We start from the raw sequence: 26153 nt of genomic DNA, 5'->3' as shown, positions 1-26153 counted from the left end.
CATTCATAAATCCTTCCACCAAACCTTACACACGTGCCAAGGGAAACCAGAAATTTGACCCAATTATTGTTCCTCAGAGCATTCTAACTGCAGTTTAACCTAACCTCAACATAACCTTACATTTTGCTATTTAGCGTCTCTCACATCTGCTCATGGCGCTTTTCTCTCAAAACGCTGTGCACGTAACATTATCTAGACAGAAGTTATTAGCAGGGGAATTACCTTAGCTGTATCATTTGAGAGAGGAGAGAGCGAAGATATATGCAAGTCCTTTTTTTCCTCTGAATCCTTAGTGTTTTAAGAGTGCAAGCAGATGATTATACTGATACTGATGTGAATATATTATCCACCAAGGTTAGACATGAATGACAATAACAGAGGATTCCACTGCTTGTATTTGGAAGTGTTTGATTTCATATGTATGTGAAGCTAGTACTTAAAAATGTATGCTGATTGTGATGTACCAGTATGCAGTTAAATAAACATATTTAGTGATTTAGCATACAAATTAGTAGAATTGACAAATATATGAAAGACTTAAAAAAAGAACCTTGCCTGAAATTATCTTTCCTAATGTGATTTGGGTTTGTAGAAAAACAACCAAACCCAGCTAAACCAACCCAGAAATGTAGGTCTTTTAGTATTCGGAAAGGGATTATAGATAGCAAAAGTTCAAAGAAAGATATTGTTTATAAAATTAAGTTTTACAGGATGGCAAGGATTAAATAAATACATCCCTTGATTTTTAAAGGAGTTTCAACCTAGAAGCCTTTAACTTTTTTCACCTGTCATTTTATGTCCACTCTTGAAGATATAAATATTAGAATTTAGTCCCTTATGGTTTACTTCCTTGTCTAGTTTTGCTGTTTCTACAGACCTTTTGCACAGTAAGACTGTTGGGCATTGTGTTTCTATGTGGAATGACAGAAAGAAGCAGATTTCATGACAGCTCTAAACAACTCCTTGTAGTGTGAATTTTAACATGCTAGCTGCCAAAATCAATATGATTTTGGAGAATATCAATATATAGTACTATATATACTGTTTAATGCAATTGATTAGAAAATCCCTTTTAGTAAATCATCATGTATTCATACCTGTGTCAGTGTGAAAGAAACACCCGCAAGAGACCAGTTAATTAAGGATGAGTGGAGAAGATTACCCTAATTATATCAGCTCCCTTAATATGGAACTCCTGTGGGGGGAGGGATACAGCAGAAACCAGGTACAGGCTGTGCAAGCGCTTCATTCTAACATTCACTCTATAGGAGAGATAATGACTATTTTTTCTTTTGAAGAATTTCCCTAAGTGATCTGAGTACCAGGAGAAACCAATTGTCCCTATGGTCATTGTCCATTCTGCCCTGTAATTGCTGTCAGTAGTCTTGGTCATGCTAGGAGGCCACGGAGCAAGCATGCATTATATTCTACAAGAGCAGCAGTTTGTGAGCAGGTTTTAAGGAAAGCTCCACATAAAAATCTCCACCCTAATATAATTGGACATTGTAAAAGCATGGATCACTGCATTCAGGTAGTCTGCTATGCTAATTAGTTAATATATATTCAAGAGCTGCTTCTCAAAATTAGATAATATCCAGTTAGCAGGGGTAAACTCTTCACAATGAAAAGTTCTCATGTTATCCAATTGTCAGCTTGTACAATTTCATTTATACAACATGGGTTTTTTAATAAATAAACCTGCCTCCAGAAAAAGTCATTTATTTCCTTTTGCCAGTCTCTAAATAATGACCTGCAAGTAAAATGTTATGAAACATCGTCCACTACAACAGTAACAGAAACAATTCTGATTGCACCAAGCTGCAACGTGAGAATGAATAGAAATATCAAAAAAATAAACCCTTCAATATATGGTTTAAGAAGAAAACAGACTGACCATGAGCAATGCTTGTGGTCTTGATAATACAAGCAGATTAACAAAGACAGCAAGACTAAGTTCACCTGTGTATTATAGAGTGCTGATGGTCTCTTCGCCAGATTGCTTTTAAAAATCTATCAGCCACCTGATGAAGATACATAATAGCATTAGATTGGTAGTGATGCCATTGGCTGAACCACAGGTTCTTCAGACAACTCTTTTTGGTCTTGCTTTCTGTAATAAATTGCTCTAAAGGTCCTTAATCCAACACTCAAAGGACATTTTTGATGAGAAGGGAAGGGGAAATGATTAAGGAAACTATCTGAGCAAACATGCTGTTTTTAATCAAAAAGCACAGCTGCAAGAGGTGATAATTTATCTGATTTGACAAATCAAATGGCTGTTTTTTTCTTGTATTATCTAAAAGCATTGTATCTGATTCTACTTTGTGTTGTAATTTATGCCTTAGCAAAGTGTGCACAAAACATTAACAAATCAGAATGGTAGCATTTTACATCCATTTGTGCATTGTAAATGACTATAGGATGCAGTGGGGAATCTGGCCCACTAGCTGAGGCTTGGTTTATGTGAGTCAATTGTACCAATTTAACTAGAGATGTGAATAAAATCAGCTTTAGTTAAACTGCTGCAAAAGGGGTTTTGGACACTTCGGTTGGTCTGAAACAGCCTTAGGCCTTTTCTCTACTACAGATGTTTGTCGATAAAATTCAGCTTTTATCCACAAAACAGTGGAGGTGTACACATTACAGTGCTGCTTCTGCAAAAATCTCCTACTTTGCTGACAAAATAAAATCATCTCAACGAGAGGTGCAGAGCTTTTTGAGGCAAAGTGTCATTGTAGACACAGCACTAGGTTAGGTCACTGTAAATGGCCTGCGGGAGGTTTTCCTTCCATTCCCATCCTGATCACTCTAGTCAGAGGTTTGAATGTGACTGCAACCAGGTACACTGACTTCTGCCTTTCCCCCTTTAAAGGCCTTGGAATTTTTAAAATTCCACTTCCTGTTTGCATGGAGTAGAGAGCTTACATCACATCTTCCTGGCTCCATGCAGCAAATGCTCTCCTTTTCGGAACGCACCTCAGTTGTTGGATCGGCCGGCACTATGAGAAGAGGAGTCTGTGCAGTCCCAGCTCCACTCCTGTCATAGGAACTTTGATACCTGGGGACAGATTTCTCGTGGCATGTTGCATAAGGACTATGAGTGAGACACTCCTCAGTGCCATAAAAAAGATAAAAGTGTTGAGACAGGGATACCAAAAGGCAAGGGATTCAAACCGTCATTCTGGTGCTGGGCTGATGATCTGCTGATTCTGTAAAGAGATGGATACCATCCTTCTACCACCAAGAGCCAGCCCCATGGATGTTTCAGCAGGGCTGTAGACAGTGAACAGATGACTCAGCCCTGAGGCCAAAGCTGTTGAAAAGGAAGTTGAGTTGGAAGTGGTGTGGAAGACGTGCAGGATCATCCTGTGACGCAGTGAGTCGGCAATACTTTTGCACTATAGAAGGGTCTAGCTGGTCCCAACAGCCTCCAGAGTGTACGATCAGGAAGAAGAGAGCTCTGATAAGTGACCTTTTTGAGTTGATGCTACTCAGTTTTATGGCAGATTTATATTTCCCTTTGTCTCATCTAGAAGTGGGCACAGAATAGAAATGTACAAGATTAGTTGTGTTTACATGTGCTTCACATTCCCCTGTGCAACTAAGCAGTGTTAATGCACATAGGTTTCACAGAAATTCTCTAACAAGATCGCTAGGAAATTTTCCTGAGGGTACTCACCAATTATCTGCTCCTTAGCAGAGCTGCTTTGTTACTGCTCCCATCCTCCCCCCCCCCCCATTAGAAAACTTTCCTGCACTAATCGGTGATCATTTGTGCAGGGACCAAAGCAGCATACAGGTGAGCAGCATAGGGACCAAGTCTGAAATCTTGTGAATGCAGGACAGGTGCCCTTGCTTACCATCAGGAGTGAGATCAGCTTCGATGACCCCTGCCTCTGGAAATGGTGGCAGAATTTACAATATTGTCCCTAGTTGCCTGTAGAAATGAAAACAACTACCGATCCTTTGTCCCACCGTGAGCACCTCCCCAGGCTGAATTCACCATGCCTGGGGTGTTCATGGAGGTGTCTGCTTGCCATGGGACAGCAAAAAAATGTTTTGTATGTCAAAAGAGTGCATGTCAATGCTATGTGTGCACTAGCAATCATGTTTCTATTTCTTGTGCTTCTGCAGAAATAGCTTCATGGGAATCCCCTACACACCAATGGAGTGCCTCCGCCAGAGAAAGAAACAACCAAGGAGGAGCAAAATCAGGGCCACAATTTTCACTGAGCATTAGCTACTGGGATCACATAGTTAATTTCCTTGTGGGGGGTCACAAACACCCAACCACTTTGCAAGGCCAAACCTGAGAGGTGCTGCAACTCTCAGGTCAGATCTAATACCAGTGACTGGAATTTGTCCTGGCTGCCCCTCCATCATAGGGGTGACCTGGCAAACCAGAGTGGTGCTGTGACCACACATTAAAAGATGTTTCACAAGCTTGGGTGAGTATCCAGAGTCCATGGGGATAGGATTACCCCCCCCCCCAATTTACCTTTTAATCAGTAAGAGGTACAGAGTGTCAGAAAGGCAAAGGTATTCATTGACATCTGCAAAACTATTACATTATGTAACTTTTCTCTTTAATGGGTGGGATAATTCCTTTTAATAAGTAAGAGTAAATTACTTTCCCTATAAATGAAAAGAGAAGGGAATATGAAGCTAGGCAATTAGTGGTTTGACTTGGAATGTTATCATCAAATTTTTACGCAGTATCTCCCCTGTAACTCACAAACGCCTCGAGTAATTTATAATTTCATCAGGTACAAGACACAAAGACTTCAGTTCCATAATCTGATGCCCTAAAGCCTGGAATAATTATTCTTTCCCAATCTGGGATTTGCAAAACAACCACAACACCCAGGAGAACTGTGGTGAAAATAAATTTGAAATAATCATTAATGTTACTCTATTTCACTGGATTGCCCCTGCTTAAAAGAAAATCTTTCTGGTTACTGTTCAATTCTTTTCTAAGGAATCTGACTTGAACCAAGCTTAGAACTCAGCAGTAGAAAACACAGCAAGATAACAAAAGGAGTGGCATTTGAATTAAAAGTCACATTTTTATTTATGTAGAAACATTACAAACTCATTTGGGAAATCAAGAACGTTCATAAACTATTTTTCTCATTGTTAGGCACTTCTGATCCAACTACAGACTCGGTGAGGATGTCCAAGAGACTATTGTGTCTGAGCCAAAGGCTGCAGACTCTGAGGGTCAAATGATGGCAAACCAGGGCTGTACTGCTGATGGTGTATAAGGACCACTCCAGGAAGCAGTCAATCCAAAATAAGTTTGTAAGCAGTGCCATTAGCATACTGCCACCCGTCAGATGGCAGAAATCAGGATAAGTAAAAGGCAGTAAAGGGCAGGCTGGATTGGCTAAGATCTCAGCGAACACAGTCCCCCACTGAAAACTGTGTTTCTAGGAGGGAATAAAGTACCAGTGTTCCCATGCTGAGACAGACCAGACCTCCAGAACAGCCTTGCATCGTGCATTCTGTCAATGCATCCTATATCGGCATCCATGAATATGCCACAATGGCGCACAAAGGCCTGCATAATGATGAAATATTCATTCCGGTTAGTGTAATCGCATGCTTAAATGGGGATTTAGTATGGAAATACACATACTATCATTTTTATCTGCAGTGCTCAGGAATCCCAACCATGCAAATCCTACAACATTTAAGTAAGAAGCCTGTGAGATTGATGGGAAAACAAACGGAAGCAGATTTGGTCCAAAAAATCCAATTGAAATTTAATTTTGATGGAAAACTCGATTCCTGACTAAATGAAAATTTTCACAGAAAGGGACTTGTTTTTTGCTGGAAAAAATGGAAGATATTGTTTTCAAAAGTTTCTGGCTGAAATTATGTGGTTTTCAATTAAAAAACCAATATTTTCTGCAGGAAAAAAACCACACAATTTTGACCATCTTTACAGGGGGGAAAAATCAATTGATTTGCTCAAAGTCATGTAGCTAGTCAAGGGCACAACTGGAATTGAAACTAGCCACTAATCTGTTGCTTTAACCATTAGATTTTGTTCTCTCATGCCTTGAATTATTTCTTTAAACTTTTGTGTTGTATCAGACACCCACTCCCATTCTGTAACCATCAGACATACTCTCCTCTGCCCTGAATTCTGTGTTAACAGACATAATTTATCTTGACCGTTTGCCAAAGCTTACAGTATACTTTCCTCAATATCTATTTGTAATGGGCCCTCAGTCTTAGCTGAGGAAATTCCAGGAAATGCTGCATACTTGTTGTACACTGTACTAAATAATATACAAAGTAAAAATATATATATATATGCGGTCATTTATTTCTAGAGCACAAACAAAATCAGTTGTTCTTCAGAATCTGCAAATTGCTGCATTAGCACAGGAACACATAAACCTGTTTGTTTCAGTGAGAATAATGAAGCCATCTTTGCAGGAGTTATTTCATGAAATCTGAGCACAGTAAAACAAACTTCCTTATGTTAGCACTGTTATGGAAGAATGCAACTCATTGTAAATATTAACTGAGTGTAAATGATCACGTTGAAAGGAGGCACAGTGTATACTTGGAACCACTTGGATTACTGCTCGAGGGTTCTTTATCATTAAATTGTATTAATTTTACCACAGTGCTCTGCAATGGCAGCTGAGGCACTTCTGTTTCGTCTACCAGTTATGATTTCTGAGAATTTGAAGACTATAGTTTCCCACGCCAGTTAGTGATTAATATTTTGGCATTCATTGGAAGAAATATGGCAATATAACTCATGCGATGTTACTAGGGCAAAGAATCAATACTACTTTTTAAAATGTAATTTCCTTAACTTGAGAAAGGGCTACCATTGAGAGGGCTAGATGTTTGATTGAGATTAGAGTTAGGCAGGAAACCCAGTTAGACAGATGAATGAGTGGACAGAAGAGGGGGACTTGTGTTTAAGCGTGAAGCAGAATCCATACTCAGACAATAGCCTTAAGTTTCCCATTCCATAGCACAGATCTCTTTTAAATCTAGGGGTGGAAGATAACTCGCTGCTCCCTTTCTTTTTGAAAAAAATAAATTCTGTATGTTTGAAATACATTTTTTGGAATATCCTTACCATGGGAAATGCCAAGTTTTCATTCTGATTCAAATCACAGACTTTTTCAAGGTATCAGACTTCTTCACAGAATGGAAATTCCAAATGTCCTGTGGTTTTAGCTGGTTTCTGTGGCACAAAGCGGGTGCCCAGCTCTCAGCTTTCTGCTTTCTTTGTATAGGGAAACAGCAGCAGCCCAGGGTTAGTTCACAGTGGCCATGAATGTATGAGAAGGATTTCTGAAAGTCGACAGAGCACCTCACTTTTGTTCTTTTCAGAGCACTTCCTCTTCACCAGTATGAACTGTCACAATAAGTTTCCTTTTAATGGTGACACTAAGCTACTGACAAGCTCTTTATCCCAAGGTTGGGTGGTTGTAAACTCTTGCTGATGCAAGCAGGTAAATAGAATTAACTGGGAACATTTTCCTTGGAATTTTAAAAGTATCTTCATTCAATATCTGTGAGTGGAGCTCAGGATGTCACAATGGTGCCTCCCAAATAAAACAAAATTAAAAATGATCAAAAGATGCTTGCAAAAATTTAATGAAAAAAGTGTCCCGAGTAAGTCAAACATTTTTTCTATTTAGATTTTTTTATCCTAATAGTAACATTTTACACTGTGTTGACTACCAGCAATCTTATAAATAAGTAAAAAGAACACAATTTGTTTTAATAGGGGCCTCTTAGCTAGATAGCAATTCACCTGTTATCTCTGATATCAAAACAAAGTACTAACTGAAGAATGATCTGAGCTCCAGATATTAACTTGGGAATCAAGAGATCTGGGAACCCTTCTAACTGGCTCTGGTGAGCTAGTATGACCAGCTGTCCTGATTTCATAGGGACAATCCTGATAGTGAGGATTTTGTCTTATATATGCACTTATCACCCCTCCAACCCCTGTCCTGATTTTTCATACTTGCTGTCTCGTCATCCTATATCAAGCTACCATTACTTCCCCCTCGACAGAGCATAGAGCATTAGGAACTTCAGAGTAAGCGAAGGTTACACAGTACTTTGTTTGGAACTGCTGACATTACACTCTCCTGATGGAGACATTGATTAAATCATCAAGTATGCATGTCTCCCATAGCAAGAATTTGAAGTGATGATGAGTGTCAGAGGCAGCTAGTTCACCAGCTCAGTTATTTGCCTAGAAGCCAGGGGGAAATCCCGAATTTGGATCCATTGACTTTCATCAAGCAGGTCATTTTTTCAAAGTCACAAGTTACTGCTGTGGGATTTACTAATTATCCTAATACCAGCAAGGAAGTTATTACCAGCCTTGATTGACCTGACATTGTTTTGATTTGGGAGTTGGAGAGAGATACACACAAACACATATGCAGAGCAAGCACTTCAAGGCCATTTTAGAAGGACCTGCTGCTGACCTTTTCCATGTTTAGGGACCAACTAGCGATTCAGCACAGCTGCATGTAGATAATTATGACTGGTCCAGGTATTCATCAGAATAACAAACAAGAGAAATAGTACAAATGAAAATTTGTGCAGAGGATCTGCGTAGGATGCTTTTGTGCCTCAACACTCTTGCAGCTGATGCATACTACTACTCAGAAGTTGGAAAAGTGGTTATTGAATTTCACCTTAAACTTTCTATAGTTTGTTGAGTACTAAGTAGGTATTAGCTGAGTGAAAAGAAAACTTATTGGGTATTGGATCAATGAATTGCTTTCCAAGGGAGTTTCTCAGGTGCTGAGTGTGGTCTTTCTAAAATTAATGTTATTGCATGCATTATGTTGAAGCGCTCATTTGGTTAACTGTATTGTATCAGCATGGATTTTTACTTGCAATAAGGTTTATGTATGACACCTTTTATCTAAACTGCTTATTAGGTAAAGCCCATAAATAACCTATGATTTTGTGAAAAATCCTGTTGTCAAAGTTGCATCTCTCACAATCCACTTGCATTTTCTAGGCTCTCTCTGCAAAGAAGAGACCTCAGTAGAAACATTATTTAAAAAAATAAAAATAAAATATGAACTAGATGGTGCTTGGTCCTACTGTGAGGGCAGGGGACTGGACTTGATGATCCCCTGAGCTCTCTTCCAGTTCTAGTATTCTATGATTCTATGAAAAGATTATGAAAGCCGAGATCTGCCTGGACTCTAGGGGTGTGTCTAGATTACCTAGTTTTGTCGACGAAAGTGGACTTTTGTCGACAAAACTATACCAGAACTCAGCAGTTTTGTCGACGCTGGTATACCTCATTTTACGAGGCATAACACCTTCTGTCGACAGAACTCTGTCGACAGAAGGTGTTATTGCCTGTAACATTGCGTCCAGACTACGGAGTTCTGTCGACAAAGCAGCTTGCTTTGTCGACAGAACTCAATGTGTCTGGACGCTCTTTGTTGACGGAAGTTTTGTCGACAGTATCTGTCGACAAAACTTCCGTCGACAAAACGCGGTAGTCTAGACGTACCCCAAGGGTGTGTCTAGACTACTGAGTTTTGTCGACAAAAGTGGACTTTTGTCGACAAAACTATACCTGCGTCTACACTACCGCTGAGTTCTGTCGACATAACGTCAACAGAACTCAGCAGTTTTGTCAACGCTGGTAAACCTCATTTTACGAGGCATAACACCTTCTGTCGACAGATTTCTGTCGACAGAAGGTGTTATTGCCTGTAGGGTTGCGTCTAGACTACAGGGTTTTGTCGACAAAGCAGCTTGCTTTGTCAACAGAACTGAATGTGTCTAGACGCTCTATGTCGACAGAAGTTTTGTCGACGGTATCTGTTGACAAAACTTCCATCGACAAAACCCTGTAGTCTAGATGTACCCTAAGAATATGTCTACATGAGGATTAAAAAAACCAAACAAAACAACCCCCCCCCCCCAAATAGCTCCAGCTTGAGTCTGAAGGTTTAGAAAGCCATTTATAGTCCAAGGAAGTTGAATTGGGCCATGCTATGGTCCCATTTTAGACATACCCTAAGAAACACTATTCTTCCTGCTAGTACCAATCTCTCATCCCGCTCTCCCTTCCTTGCTATCTCCTGCTATTTAAGTTAATTTTCTATTTAGCTCCCTATTTTACCTCCTCTTGCAGGTGCCTATGTGAGACTTTAATATGACTTGAAACAGTGTCAAATATTTTCTGAAAATCTAAGCATGTTGAATATACTGAATGTCTCTTATCTTCAAGCTTTTCATCAGGTTACTTAAACATGAATTTCACTGCCTACATCCACAGCCTGTCCTTAATTAAACATTGCTTCTCCAGATCTACCAATACCAAATTGGCTAAGATAGTTTCCAACTTTCTCTGACAACTGATGTTTTTTCCTGGTTTGTTTCTCTTTTCAACATAAGTTACTGGAGTTATAACTCACCACTTCAAAAGCCTCAAGAATCTCAGGCCTTACCAAGCCAAATGCACAGATTGGAAGTTGTTGAAAATCTCATGTGGAAATGACTACAGAAAAATAACCTTTCCAAGCAATACCAAATATAGCAGTAAAATTAAAAAGTACAAAGCTCATTGGTGAAGTTATCCCTGGTATAAATGGACACCTCTCCACTGAGGTCAAGGAGGTTACATTGGGGCTACATGTGGCACCTTTAGTATTACTTTACCATTGTTTTTCACAACAGGCAAGTAGAGAAAAAACATTTTGGTCAACAATTAGGGTCAGTCTATAGAAGAACTAGACAGTTTTGAGGGAGGTCTGCAGGACAAGAGATTTCATTTTTATATGTAAGAAGCAGAGTTTGTTTTGTAAATAGAAAATTGAGAGCCTATTTAATTGATTTTGAAAGTGCTGGGGAAAGCACTAAAATATGACATAGGAGCAATCCAGCACTAACCCCCAGGGAATGGATACAATTACCTAATAGAGGCTCTTTTCCTTCTCTAACTTTTGCATAATACATTTTTTCTATAAGAAACAAATTAATTGTGATAGGAACTTCAAAGACTTCATTAAGTAATTAGAAAATGTATTTTATTTAATTCACAGACTGATCATTGGTCCTATTAAATCTTCTGAATCAACAAATGCCAAACACAGAGGAATTCAGGTACTACATGACATTCATTCATTTAGTTAATTGGTTTTTAATTTTTATTTATTTATTTTTATTCATTGAGATAGGGCTACACAAATTGAGAGAATACACAAGAATACCCTATACACAAACTCATGCTTCTACCATATAAATATCATGTTTCTCCAGCTAAGGAAGGAGTGTACATCAAGATCTTTTCCAGGCCCTAAACTTAGAGCAGAATTTGTTAATTTAAACAACAAAAGTAACACAAAATAAAACTATTCCCCGGACCAACAAAGAGACCAGAGCCATTCACAGGAGTCAACCTCTCTCCTGAGTTCTCAGGCTCTTTATAGGGATCACCTGACCCCTTTCCAGAAAGGTGTTTGATCATCTTTCAGGGTGGACCAGCTGCTTTGCCCTAAAAAAGGTAGACTTTTTTTTTCCTACATGGCTTCTTAGACACTGCTGTGTCTTTATTTTTCATTGTGTCTTTTTCAATCTACTACATCAATAAATGCCAAGGTAGAGGGAAAGGGAAGGGCTTTATAGCATCTCAAGAAGATTAATAAATCCAGGCTGGATCATGTGGCAAAGCAAGGTCAAAAGCAGAGAGCCTCTTTGTGCCCACCCCCCTACACAGGACATCCTCTTACAAGCCTACTCATGTTTAAACCAAGGATGAACATACTTCAGACTCCACTTATTGGGTCTGTGGCAGTATCACAGAAAAAGAGAGAGAGAGAGAGACTCTCTCAGGTAGGAATGTCTGAAACCCTTTAGAGTTGTATAGATTAAAATCAATCCCTAAATTTTAATCTCAGATCCAGTAGGCAGCCAATGCAGGTCACAGAAGACTACAGGTTGGACCTCTATGGTCCAGCACCCTTGAGACCTGACCAGTCCTAAATGAGGGAACTTTCTGGACCAGCGGAGGTCCCCTGCTACTGGCCCCCTAGCCCACCTCCCCTCCCTGCTGTGAGCCCTAGCTGCCCTCCTGCCAGGCTGCTGTAACCCTGACAAACCAGACTGCTGAGTCCCCAGCCCCACTGCCGGGGCAGCTGCAGCTGCCATGTCCCCAGCTCCGCGACTGGGGCTGCTGCAGCTGTTGCATCCCTAGCTCTAGCCCCACTACTGGGGCTGTCATGGCCCCAACTGTGCTACCAGGGCTCTGGCCCTGGTTTCGGCCCCAGCGCCGCTGGGCTCTGAGCCACCAGCTCTCTTGTCACTGGGCCTCTCAGCCAGGAATCCCTGATTCTGGAGCATCTATTGTCCTGGCAGACCACACATGCTGCTGGACGAGGGAGTCCCAGTTTTTGGAGGTCCAACTTATAGTATTAAATGCTCATGGCGAGTAGCTCTGTCTAATAGCTTGGCAGCCACATTCTGTACTAGTTTCAGTTTCTGGGTGGTTTCAGTGTTTAGCCCAGAGTATATAATTTTGCAATCATCTGAGCCTGAGGTGTAAATAACTGTAAAATAATAAGTATTATGATCACAAAATACACGTGAATAAGTATATGATTAGTGCCAAGGATCTTTGAGATCATAAATATTTTTTTAGTAATTTTTTAATATGGCTAGTCAAAAAGTTGCTGTTAAAAAGGTTATGCAACAAAAAAATCTGATTGCACAATACATTAATTATGCAAGACATGTAATTATTATTCTGATTTTTCAAAAAAGATAGAAGTAATTTGAAATGAAACATCTAATTTGTAATCAGTTTGAAATTAAACAATGCTGGTTTTCTGTATATATATATTTTTTAACTTCTATTGCTTTCTCTCTTTCTCCTTTAAGGTAAGAAGGGAGAAAAAACTAACAATCAATCAATACAAAAAAGAAACCCTGCCAATAACTCAGAATTACACAGACACTGAATATAAAACATGCTTAATTTTGATCTAATTCAAGCTGAATCAATATGAAAATTTTTCTTTTCACTCCAACTCAAACTGAAATTATTTTGAAATATAACAGGCTTGCTATTCCAACGTCCCTGTTAAACTCATTACACAAAGATTAAGGAATGTTTCAGAATAGCATTTTATTTTGAAATTTGACACTGTGTAGACAGCGCCAAATTACAAAATAAGCTATTTCGAAATTAACTCGAAATAAACTATGCAATTTGCATAGCTCAACTCTGCATAACTCTGAGTCTATATATTTAGTTGCATCTTAAAAACCATAGAACATATCTATGATATGACATGCAGTGTTCCATGGAGAAGAGGTTTGCTACTGACATATAAAAGTTGGCCAACCCAGACTGCTACCCATCTGTAGCCTACTAGTTCAGAGATCAATTGTTGGGGCCTTTATAATGCAGCTGTGTAAATGCATGGAAAAAATATTGTTGCTACAGATTATAGAGCTCAGTAACATTCTGGAAATTACTGATGACTTTGCATGCATTGGATATCCTAGACGATCTAGGCAATCCTCCACTTCCTTGACTAATGAAGCTGTTCACAAGTTACTTGTATAGAAGGAAGAAACTGTTGAACTACTGCCTCATTAGCTGCAAAATAATAGTGGTGTGTGAGTTTGTCTGTCTAAATGGAATAAGAGGGTAGCTTTTTTTGTTTTTGTGTGGGGGTTTATTTGTTGTTTTTTGTAGCTCCATGATGAATTTTGCACAATATTTGTTAGCATTAGGGAGCAAAGCCCTAATGAAGGGTGGGAAGCTGTGGTGCTACCTCAGCTGTTTCAGCACACTGGAAGGTGTCCACTAGAAAAATCATAGAACACTAGAACTGGAAGGGATCTCAGGAGGTCATCAAGTTCAGTCATCTGCCCTCATGGCAGGAACCAGTACCATCTAGACCATCCCTGATAGATGTCTATCTAGCCTGCTCTTAAATATCTCCAGAGATGGAGATTCTATAACCTCCCCAGACAACTTATTCCAGTGTTTAACCACCCTGACAGTTAGGAAGTTTTTCCTAATGTCCAACCTAAACCTCCGTTGCTGCAGTTTAAACCCATTGCTTCTTGTTCCATCCTCAGAGGTCAAGGACAACAGTTTTTCTCCCTCCTCCTTGTGACACCCTTTTAGATACCTGAAAACCGCTATAATGTCCCCTCTCAGTCTTCTCCAAGAAAGAGCCAAGGATGCACATTGTTCTCTTGCTTTGAGTCAGAGACCTAAAAGTGTCTAAATGTGTCTATCTCAGTTGTTAGTCCAGGGAGGTGTTTAGGGCGTGGGGAGGGTATGGACAGTAGCAGTGGCATTCTGTAATAATTTTATCTTGCCTAAGCCTTAATACTTTGTTAAAAACATACGATTCATGTAAATTTACAGATTTTATGTGTAAAATGCATTGATGAGTATGTGTTAGAGTTTAATGGTTTGCATTAAACTTTTAATTTGCGCAAAATAGAAACAGACCGCTAATTGAAACAATTAAATGAAACTTGGAAGAGACACAGTGCAGTAGAAGGCTTCAATTCATAGGCAAGAACAGGTCTTGTCTCTACTTTTTCTTGTTCTTTGGCCATGTGTTGCATATCGGGGGTGCATTATTAGGGGTGTTCAATGTCTCAGATGAACTAGACTCCCAAGAGTTCAGTTTCATCCTTGCAGCTTAGCCAGCCACTCAGCTGTTCAAGGTGGCCCTGGCCTTGAATTTGGCTGCTGAGGGTGCTGCAGCTGGAGGAGGGGTAAAATAAAATGGCACAAGTGGCTATTACTCATATTCCAAGAGAGGCTATGGCATACACATAGAAATGGTTGCCTGTTTCCCGTCCCTGAGATTCTATGCTGGCTCAGAGATGCTAAGTTGTGTGTGAACAAAGAGGGTTTGATTGTGATTTTTAGCTGTACTCTTCAGGTTGGCCATTGTCCTTGGAGGCATGGGCAGGGGATGGAGGCGAGGCAAGGTATAAAAATTATATGTCTGGTTTGATTTAGCAGTTTTGCGGGGTATGACAGCTGCAGGGAGGAGAAAGGCAAAATAGGGAGAGAAGTGTGTGTGTTCGCTGTGACATGGGATTAAAAACAGTAAAGTCATATCTTTAGCCCGTGAGAGAAGCTGATTACATGGCTGGAGCAATCACCATTCTGAGTGTATGTACTTGGAGGGCGGGGGGGAGCACAAGTGGATGGGAGGGAAGAAAGGAGGGACTGAAGGCTGAGACAGCTCACTTGCACCAAAAATGGCTTTAGTGGGAATGGGGGTAGAGTTGGGCAGAACAGAAGCTAGCACAACAATATCACATAATACATTTAAAGAAATTAATACTCCTGTGTCAAGGTTCCCTCCTTAGGATCTGTCTCTTCAGGCCCAGTGTGAGTTTCTGGCTGTGACTTCCAGCTTACTTCCTACATGGCCAGAATTGAGGTAGCCATCCCCATGTAGAAGCTGGCTACCCCAGAATGCTACCAATCTGATGCCAACCAAATTCAGCATAGGGAGACCAAGGAGTAGGATCTTTATCACACAGCTGTGTAATTGCATGGGTTCAAGATTATAAAGCTTGGTGACATTCTAGCTTTGTGTGCATTGGGTTCCCAACTGCATTGGGGCAGTTGATGGGATTCATGTGATTATCATTTACCTTCCCTTCACCAGGGCTTAGGATGCTGATCCCTTTTCTCTTTGTAAATACTAAAGCGTCCTGAAGAAATTCTGGCTTCCCTGCCCTTGGATTTGGTAGTGGTGTATTTGCATAAAGTTATCCAGCTCCTCAACAATGGACAGGTTATAGGTCTACTTCAGGATTGTTTCCCACCATTCCTGGTTTTAATGTACATTTTCCTGAATAGTTTGCTCCCTATCTGGCACTCATTGGCCCCAGTTGTCAGCTTCTCTTGTGGACATCTACCTAGCAACATCCCCATAAAACAAAACTTCATTTTGTTAACTTAGCACGAGAACATGGGGGACCATCACTGCTCCACAGAGGGCAATGAGATCCAGGTTTTCATGATGGTCCCAAGGAGCTGTTCAAGGCATGTTGCAGGGTCTCTGAAGCAACACGACAGCAAAGCTGATATATATAAAACTGAAGCAGGTGGAGAATTTGCCTATTTGCTCATGATTTTGAACAGAAGGAGACCATTTGGTCAATTTGGCAGAAGAGCAAACAAGGAGCAAGCTAGGAAACTAAGTAAACTGCTTAGTAATAGACACCTGCAAAACAGTATGGGACAGCTGTTGGAGAACTCCCAAAATAGTGTGTGACAGTATTGCATAAAGACGAACAATAGGAATCAATTAATTCAATTTGCATCAAGCTTGGCACACTTTGAAAGGGGATTCCAGACCATGCAATAAATGCAGAGTTAGGGTGCTGTAATAAATTGCACTGAGTGCAATATACCAGACTAAACTTGATTTAATACAAATTTTACAGCTATCCGGGCACATCTGCAGCATAAACAACAAGCTTAAAGTTGAGACCCTGGTATTCGGCATAATGGATGGTCTGAATAGGAGAGGCAGACCCCACAGAGAATGGGTAGATGATATAGTAGATTGGTGCGGAGCTAGTCTATAGAAAGTAAGCCACTCTGTACTGGACAGGGGAAGATGGAAGGAAATAGTGAGGGAGGCATCAGGCACCAACAGGCGATGAGCCCATGGTTGATGATGATGAACTCCATCCCCACATAACATCTAGAGAAACTTATTTACAGGTACAGATAAGTGTAACTGGTCAGAATTGCTATAATTTGAGAACTGCGTAAAAGAACAAACCATGTCTATCACCAGTGAGATTATGGGTGTTATTTACAAGAGAAGATGTTTTTCTTTGGTGGAGTCACATTGCCTTTCCTAGATGATAAACAAATTATGAAAAGTTTTGATAGGCTTGTCAAGTTGTTCAAAAGGGACTGCTAAAATACAATATGTTAACAATATCACTGTGAAGGACTACAACATAATTCAAAGATTTGCAATTTTTTGATTCTGCAATCAAATGTATAGTATTTGCTTGTTCTTTGGAGTTCAGCCTAAGTAGTGCCATGTAACACTGCTAGGCTGAACTGAACCTGAGACCTCTGGTGATTAATGCATGAGCCTCTACTGGTGCATGAGCTAAAAACCAGTTGGCTCTCAGCTAAGACTATAAAACAGACTCATTCTCTCACTGTAAGTGGTCTCAGCGTTACTAGGTGCAACAATATACCACACCCAACAGGTATATGGGTTACATTTATATGAAAGAGTCTCTCATGGGAACAAGCTCATATTAACCCTTTTACACTTGATTAATTTATAAGTAAAAATACTTATATACATACCTCTTGTCTACTGAATACAGATCTGATTGTCTTATCTCAAAAAAAGATGTATTGGAACTGAAAAAGTATAGAAAAGGGCAGCAAAAGTGATTAGGGGCATGTAATTGTGTATATGTGGGGAGAAATAAATAAAACTGGTACTCTACAGCTTGGAAAAGAGACAACTAAGGGTGAATATGATAAAGGTCTATAAAAATCATGACTGGTTTGGAGAAAGTAAATAAGGAAGTGTTATTTATTCATTCTCTCATGTAACACAAGAACCAGCATCCTCAAATGAAATTAATAGGCAGAGGTTTAAAACTGGGAAAGGAAGTATTTCTTCACACAATGCACTCAACTGCAGACTTCTTTGCCAGAGAATGTTATAAAGGCCAAGACTGTAATAGTATTCAAAGCAAGTTCATAGAGGATAGGTTCTTCAGTGGTGATGCGCCAGGATGGGCAGGGATGCAAAGCCATCTTCTGAAGTGTTCCTAATCTCTATTTGATGAAGCTGAGAACGGATGACACAGGATGGATCAGTTGATGGCTAACTGTTCTGTTCATTACCTTTGAAGTACCCGGTATCGGTCATTGTCATCAGAGAGGATCTTGGGCTAGATGGACCATTAGTCTGATCCAGTATGGCCATTCTTATGTTCAAAGCAACCTGCTATTAGAAAACGAAGAAGTATTGTGTTGCTGTTCTAAAAGTCTTCAGTAAAAAGGATTGCACAATAGAAAATAAGCTTGAATTTTCTTGGCAACTGATATTTCCAAATACAGCCTGTTTAGCTAGTCTGAAAATACTTACAATTTGTTTTGGTCTACTAATTAAGCAACTGTGGCTTGACAGATTCATAGCCCTACATGTTCAAAGTTTAATCACAACTTCAATTAAGGTCAATGCTTTTAAGTTCACACAGAAGTTAGATTAAAAACAAAACCAAAACAACATACACTGCACTTTCCAGAGTATTTAACATGTTTATTTCTTTAATATCCAAAGTCCTAAACACAAAAGAAACAAAAATCAGACACACAAAGCAGGCTACTTACTCCTTCAGTGAGAGAGGTGCAGATCAACCTACTATGATCTCAACTGGCCTTTTGCAGATTGACAGCTGAAACCCTAGATCTGAGCTTCTCTATAGAGCCACCTCACTTGTAAGCAGGACCAGGAAACAGCAGCCACTTAAAGTAATAGTCTGCAATTATAAGAGTTTGCAGTTCATCACATATAGGATATGGTGTTTATATATGTACTCCCAGGGTATTCTCTGATACAGTGCAAGTGCAGAATCAATGTCCCCCCCAGATTATTCTACAGGGTGGAGGCAAATAGATTCTAAAGCAGAGGAGAAGGAAAACTATGATTATACCTTTTGTCCACCAGTGGTGGTTGAGGCACCAAAAGAGACTAGTCAGAGACTGTCTTTTTTAAGCACTCTTCCTGCAGTGCCAGGTTGGAAGGTACAGGTTATTGGAGAGACAGAAAGAGCAGGGAACCTGCAGTTATTGGGGGGTGGGAGTCACACAGAATCTAGTAGGGGGTAACAAGATTGGGCTAAATGGAAGTTGGGGGTGCAGAGATACATGAAGATAGGGGCACATGTGCCTGACAATAGGAGAAGTTGGGGGAGGGGGACGACTCAGCCATGGTCTGCATTGGAGAGGATCTCCAATACTCTAACAATCCTCTCCAGTGTGTGCGCGCGTGCGCGCGCACACACACACGCGCACACACACACACACACGCACACACACACACACACACTCACTCACTCTTCCATTTAGCTCTAACTCTGTAGATTCCTGCCCAGGCTTTTTCCCAGCATTTACTTCCCTCAGCTCCTCATTTACTTCTGACTTCTCCAAGCCTTTGGACTGCTTCAGAGGGGTGTGAGGAAAATGTTTCTGTATTTGAGTACTAATTCATTTAAATTACAAGTTTTATATCAATATCAATATTTGTCAAAAAGACCTCCTGAATCATTTTTGTTGTCTGTGTTGTTACAAGTCTCACAGGGAGAACCATGTTAGTCAATAGCTGCGAAAACAATGAGTCATCCTGTCGCACCTTAGAGATTAACAGATGTATTAGGTCATAAACTTTTATAAACTTCATCAGATGTATTGGAACAGAGTTTACAGAAGCATGGAAATGTGTGTATCAGAATGAAAGTAAGTTGGTGCACAGCTCTGGCAAGAGCTGGCTGAGCTGCAGCAAAATATAACGAAAGAAAGAGGGTACTTGTGTAAATAGGCTAATGAAGTCAGGTTGGAAGTGGCTCATTCACAGCAGTTAAGGTGGTTATCAAGAGAGGTGAAATTGCCTTTTGTAATGCTTTAACCAGGTAAGATCATTATTCAGTCCTCAGTTGATAGTACTGAATTTGCAAATTAATTCCAGCTCAACTGCCTCCCTTTGTAATTGGGTTTTGAAAAGCCTTTGTAGAAGTATGGTTACTTTTAAATCTATTACTGAATGTCCAGAGTGGTTAAAGTGTTCCCCTATAGTAGTGTTTCTCACAGTGAGTTGTGGACCCACTTTGAGAAAGCTGCTAACTGGCTGCTCCAGTTTGTTTACTTAATGGCTCTGCACCCATGGAGCCTCGCAGCTCCCATTGCCTCTGGTTTGCCATTTGCAGTTAAGGGGGGGGGGGGGGGGCGGCAGGAAGCAGCGGTCCAGGCCATGCCAATTCCCATTGTCTGAAAATAGTGAACCATTAGCAGCTCTCTCAAAGTGGGCCCACAACCCACTTTGAGAAACACTGTTCTACAGAATAGTGATAGAAATGTAGCCATGTTAGTCTGGGGTAGCTGAAGCAAAATGCAGGACAATGTAGCACTTTAAAGACTAACAAGATGGTTGTTAGTGTAATAAACCATCTTGTTAGTCTTTAAAGTGCTACATTGTCCTGCATTTTACTGTTCTACAGGTTAATGTATGTTACCATTCCTGAGGTTGGATTTGTGTCCATTTATACTTTGATGTAGAGACTAGAGAATGTGGCCAATATAGCACTTGATGGGATATAATCACATTTGTGGACATGCACGTGGATGAGCCCTTGATGGTATGGCTTATCCAGCGAGGTCCTGTGATGGTATTACTTGTGCAGATATGTGGACAGAGTTGGCAACAGAATTTGTTGCAGGGATAGGTTCCTGGGTTAGTGTGTCTGTGGTGTGTTGGGGCGATGGCTGTAGGTGAGGATTGGCTTGTTTCCCAGGGTCTATGAGAGTGAGGGATCATTTTCCAGGAAAGGATGTAGATTATCAATGATGGGCTGGAAGGGTTTTAGCTGGGGGCTGTAGGTGATGACCAGTGGTGCTCTGTTATTTTTCTTATTGGGCCTGTCCTGAAGTAGGTGACTTCCAGATGCTAAGAATGCACCACCATAAAACCACAGCAATTATCATGCCCTTTAAAAAAATTATTTCTCTCATGTTTAGATCTGTTTTTCTTATGGCTATTTTCTGATGAGAAAATGGCCAAACAAAAGAAAAAGGAGTTGAAGGTCATCAGTATGCCCTGATTCCCCAAAAGTCTACCAAACTGCTTCATTACTGGCTGAGGGATAAGTGTTCTCAAAATCATAATTCAAGGTCTTCTGGATGGGGAACGTACAGATGCTTGATCCAACACAATACAAAGCTAACTCTAGGGGGTCTTAGAGAATATATAATTATTGTGCAATAGTACACTTAATAATTGGAGGAATATTTATATAAGTGGCCCCAAAGAGGCTATCAGCTTTTTAAAATGAAAGTAGTGTGTGGACAGGTCTCACAAAGATCCAATGGAAAGATACAGAGCTAAAAAGCTCTGAATCAAAAAGATGAAGCAAATGACATTCAGGAGAATGGGAAAGAATAGACCCCATCCCAGGCTATACTTCTGTCCTCCCTTGGTACACCCTGCTCCCACCTCTTTCCTCCAAGACCCACCCTGCTCCACCCTCATCTTGCCCTTGCTCTGCCCACTCCTACATTCATTGCACCCTTTCCCAGAAGCTCCCTCCCCCGAGAGATACAACCTGTGGGATTACTGGGAGGCCTAGTATGGAGCGGAAGCAGCAGGGGTCAGTCTCCCCGCACTCACCATGGTTATGGAAGCTGCAGGAAGCAGAGCAACCCAGCAAGCTGCTCTGCCCTTCCCTGCCATTATCTCCTAGTTGGGTCACTCCACTTCCTAAGGCTCACACCACAAATGCAGGGGGGCCCTGGCTCCCCTTCAGGCTCCCTCTCAGACTGCCTTGGGCCTCTCGGCTAACATCAATGTGGAGTGGAGGACCATCCCATATGGTAGAGACAGCCACCACAAGCACATGGGATGGGGCAGTCAACCTGAACCATCTTATAAAGGGGATGGCTCTGCTTAGACAGCCGTTTTAGATTTTCTACTTTGAAATCAATCTTGCTCTCACTGATGTCAACAGCAGTTTTGTAATCCATATATGACAAAGATTGGATCCTTGATCTGGTCAACTTTACTAACTGTTGATATTAAGAATGTCACATATAACAAGACTAGTCACTTAATTGTAATATTTGCATCCCATGGTTAGCTATAATACCCCCAAAATTCCCATATCTTCCTGAAATATTTATTTCATTAGACAATTTGGGGGCAAGGAAGAAATGAAAGCTTCTGTACATAATCTGGACTTTACGCTATTATTTTACTAGTTTAGAATATATTGTGCCATATTTTCAGCATTTATCATTTATATCTGAAAGAAGGAGTGTATACTGATAAATAAATAGGGTCTTTAGGAAAGACACTTTAATCAACTTTAGAAGGTTTAAAACAACTACTGCTTCAATTAAAAATACCATAAAATTCATCTAGAACAATGTCTGCATACATAAGGGATACTGAAAACAGTGGGGGAAAAAATCAAACTTGTGTTGTTTTCATTCCTCTCCTCTGAAGTGTACAGTTTATGACACTCTTGGGAATATAATACTGGACTAAATAGACGACCTTGTCCATTACAGCAATTCCTAAGTTTCACATGAACAAGATATTTAGTTGGCCTGATGCACAAAATTATTGTGGGTTTGAATTTGTCTAAGAGGAGAGATTGAAAAATGTTAAAACAGGCTGACTTTTGTTAGGAGTTTGATTTTAGTAAATAAACATGAGCCTGGGTTCTCATATCTCAATCAGTTTTCGTCAAAGATAAATACACACAATACAGAGAGAATACACATTACCAACTCTGGTGAACCATAAGGCAGTAGCAGTCTGTACCTAAACCATGCCCTTCTTCCTGCTTGTTCTATTCTCCCTTTTTACAACTTATAGAAAATCTCCATATTCTACTCTATTAGCACAAACTTTTCATTTTTAACTTAATTGATTTCATACATGTTTTGAAAGACAGGGAGATCTACAGAATTAGATCTCAGTGTATATGTATATCATATAATGCACATATTTAGGAAAGCAATTCTGTGTGCAGGAGTGAAAAAACACGTAAGTGAATTACACCAGTGAGTACGATTAACAAAGTAATATAATGAAAACAATTCATATATTAAAAACACTTTGCAGTTTTAAAGAAAAGAGCAACTTTCTTCAACAACCTACTGTGTTACAGATTCTATGCAAAGCATGGTGTACAGCAAATTTGATTAGTAAGTTTCCACAATGAATCTTAGCACAAATACAGAGAATTCTAAAACACATTATTTACTATGAGCTACTTTGTTTTAATTGCACAACATATTTTAGTCACACAAGTTATAGTAATAAAGCAACATACATACTTTAGTTAATATTTGTTTGAGAGCACCAGTTTCACAGTTTAGTATAATTCTATTCCCTTTATGGTGAAACTCTCCCTGCAGCACTAGAACTATAATTTTTTCAGTAAGAAGTTTTTTACTTCACCTTTGGTCTAGCCACAGAATATTATGAGACTCTGGTTCAGTTTGGTCAGCATTAACATATTGCTTCTATAGTATCTGAACAATTTTCACTTTGAATTTTCTCTCATTATGCCTAATTTCTTGCACAACCCTAAATACTTTTCTTTTCATTCCATCTTCCCCTTACTCTAATGTTGTTCTCTCTACATCACCCACCTCCTATCTAAAAACCAAGAAATAAACATTTAAGACTTCATCTTTCTTCTGGACCCTATCCCTGTATTCAGTTTTGTTGCTCTTCTCTGAATTATCTCAATGTTTTCAATATACTTGCGCATTAAAGTGCACAGAGCCAAACACAGCATCCCCGGATACAATAGCACCTCCGTCAGAAGAGTAAAAGTAGTCCCTCTGGGGTGGGTTTTCATGCAGTCTTTTAGCCCACAAAGAGGAGGGGTTAAAGTGACTTTCAGTGATTTCTGGGGTGAGTGGGGTGAAGAAAAATAATTCTGTTGCATGGAGAATTTAGAAATCTTGCAAAAATTGTGTTTCATTCCAATTTTGATGTTCATGGAAGAGAAAGCTCTGGGGTCCAAAGCTCAGGGACAGTATGCATGGTAGCCTGCCTGGGAGCTGCTGACTCTCACTGTGCTGGGACCCCAACTTGACAAGGAGTCATGAATCTGTGAGCTACCATTTCTTGTGCTTCCTGGCTCCCTGTCTGCCAACATGAGGAGTTCCCAAGGAAGTTGGGAGTCAGGACTTCCATGATCCTGGCAGGTAGATTGCCCAGAAGCTGGGGGAGCAGGCTGCAGGACACTGCAAGCTAAAGAACTAGGCAGATTGCCAATGGTTTAGAAACCTGCCTGCTTTTTACTTAACCTTCATTGAAATTGAATCAGTTCTGTCAATGTAGATGATCTTACTATTACCAGGGTGCTTAGACTCCAAGCAAGAACAAGAGATACACTGTGACCTGCCAAAATGAAAAGACAGAAGAGAAGGACCTTGACATTGAGGTGTCCACCTTTCAATTAAGGCGGTGGCAACTTTGTCTGTGACACATGTTGCCAAGTGCACTGTCTGATAGTTATTGATTGTGCTGCTTTAATGAAGCGTATTTAAGAATAAGGAGCTTGTCATATTAGCCTGATATATTTGAAGAAGGCTGCTGTTTTCTTTGCAGTTTTGAAGTATTTTAATATATGAATTGTTTTAAACCTTCATTATATTCCTTTGTTAATTGTACTCACCGGTATAATTCACTTTCATGTTTTTCCCCCCACTCCTACTCCGAATTGCTTTCTTCAGCTGAAGATTACTCACAAGAGTAGCAGTAATTACACTGCCTAATGTCCTCCCCCCCCAACTTAATGTTTATATATAACACTTATTGATAATAAACTGCGTTGGTCCAGCTTTGTAGCAATAGATGATAGGTGATCTCATATCTTCACATTCATTGTAGGATTCTTTCACAACTACAGGCATTATGAAAATATTCTACAGTGAGAAACACAGACTAAGCCTGATTCTCATTTACACTAAGGCCTTTTTAAACCACTTAGACCTTCAATTAGATGTGAATATCATTTACTCTCAATTTAAGGCCGCTTTGCAAAGTCAGAATGCATTCATCTTGAAGAACGTATTATGAGTTTAGGTATATTTGCATTAGCATTTTAAGAGCTGTTCAAAGTCTCAAGGTTCTGATACATGTAGTATCACAATGCCTATAGGGATAATAAATGTTAATATAAAATTTTTATTTTGCATACTAATCTTGCTGGGTAATTATTAGTGGGGGTATAGACAAATGTCTGAATATAGGATAGCACTTGAAGCTATAGTAGTTAAGTGAGCTTTGGTATATTCACTATGATTCAAAACATATTATAGCACAAAGCTTACATGGGAAACAGTTTCTGCAGCACTAGAGGCTAGTCTAGTGACTAATTCCAAAAAACATATATTATGTAAAAGAATTAATAACTGGCAATTATTGGAAACAAGAGGCTCAATTAAGAAAGCAAACAAGAAACTTGTCATATCTGGGGCCTTTCAGCAGTGTGTGGACTGCCCATCCAGTTATGCCAGTGGGTTGTTTCCAAAAACAGTCTGCCTCTCCTTATGAAATTAAAAGGGCCCACATGCAGTCTATGACACACTTAACATAAATGCTGCATAAAGATCTCCTGTTTTCTGTGGCACATCAGTGACAATCTCTACAGAAAATGTAGTTTTCTTGCACAGTTAATTAACTGCAATTATTATTATATGGCCCTGTTCATCTTTATAGACATCTTTATAGCTTCTTACAGATGTAAGGTCACAGTTGGGTGTTGCAGGCTTTTGGAGGACTATAAAAGCCAATCTGGACACAAAGATTTTATTGCATTGAGTGCAATGAAAGTTGTCTTCCTGTTGTGCATAGCTATTTGCTCATTTTTTACTCTTCCTTTATTTTGAGTAGAGAGAGACACTGTTTCTCATGTCTTGCAATGCTGCTCTCCAGACTGGATTGCCAACTTAAATGATCTTTCACTTGGGCTTCCCAAGTCTGTAGCTCAATAGCAAATCATTTTAGGTTCCTCTTGCAAGCATCCTGAAGCCTAAGTTCAGGGTGACCTTTGTCTTTTGTGCTCCTTTGTAACTCAGCATGTAAGATGTCTTTAGAAAGTCTTCTATCTTGCATCCCATTCATATCACCTAGTCAAGAAAAACTGGTTCTGACTTAACTACTAGGCTGGAGATTTGTGCCTTCATTAGAACTTCTTCATTGGTAATTTTATCTTGCCAGATGATGTCTAAGGTGCATCTTAAGCCTCATAGATGGAAACTATTGAGTCTCTTTTCTTGCCTGCTATACAAAGCCTATGACTTGCAGTTATAAAGGACAATTCTGACTATACAGGCTTTATAAATCAAG

General features: G+C 39.9%; 1 long non-coding RNA gene across 1 annotated transcript; it reads left to right on the top strand.

The window, feature by feature from the left end:
• Nucleotides 1-1737: 1737 nt before the first annotated feature.
• Nucleotides 1738-3171, top strand: LOC142827648 (uncharacterized). The gene is made up of 2 exons (XR_012902350.1): nucleotides 1738-2243; nucleotides 2873-3171. It is a non-coding gene; the product is annotated as an uncharacterized LOC142827648 (long non-coding RNA).
• The last annotated feature ends 22982 nt before the right edge of the window (nucleotides 3172-26153 follow it).

Source organism: Pelodiscus sinensis, chromosome 3 (genome assembly GCF_049634645.1).
Source record: "Pelodiscus sinensis isolate JC-2024 chromosome 3, ASM4963464v1, whole genome shotgun sequence".
In the NCBI taxonomy this organism is placed as follows: domain Eukaryota; kingdom Metazoa; phylum Chordata; order Testudines; family Trionychidae; genus Pelodiscus; species Pelodiscus sinensis.
The sequence above is the reverse complement of the archived record's forward strand: the minus strand, read 5'-3'. Positions and strand labels throughout refer to the sequence as shown.